Source organism: Nannospalax galili, unplaced genomic scaffold (assembly GCF_000622305.1).
Source record: "Nannospalax galili isolate Female #2095 unplaced genomic scaffold, S.galili_v1.0 scaffold101, whole genome shotgun sequence".
Taxonomy (NCBI): Eukaryota; Metazoa; Chordata; class Mammalia; order Rodentia; family Spalacidae; genus Nannospalax; species Nannospalax galili.
Genome location: NW_008345700.1, coordinates 284,675 through 285,038, shown reverse-complemented (window position 1 = coordinate 285,038; position 364 = coordinate 284,675).

Genomic DNA, 364 nt, shown 5'->3' with positions numbered 1-364 from the left:
TTAAATTTACAGCAGAATGCTACCTGACATTTAAAGAATATTTACAACCAATACTACTAAATTTCAAATCCTAAAAGAAATGGACAGATATCTAAAGGCATGGGAACCACCAAAACTAAACCAAGAAGAGATTAACAGCTTAAACAGACCCATAAAACAAAAAGAAATAGAAACAGTAATACAAAACCTCCCAACTAAAAAGAAAAAAACCAGGACCAGATGGATTTACAGCAGACTTCTATCAGACATTTAAAGAAGATCTGCATCCAATACTACTTAATTTATTCAAAAAAATAGAAATGGAGGGAAAACTTCCAAATTCCTTCTATGAGGCCAGCATCTCTCTCATACCAAAGCCTTTAGA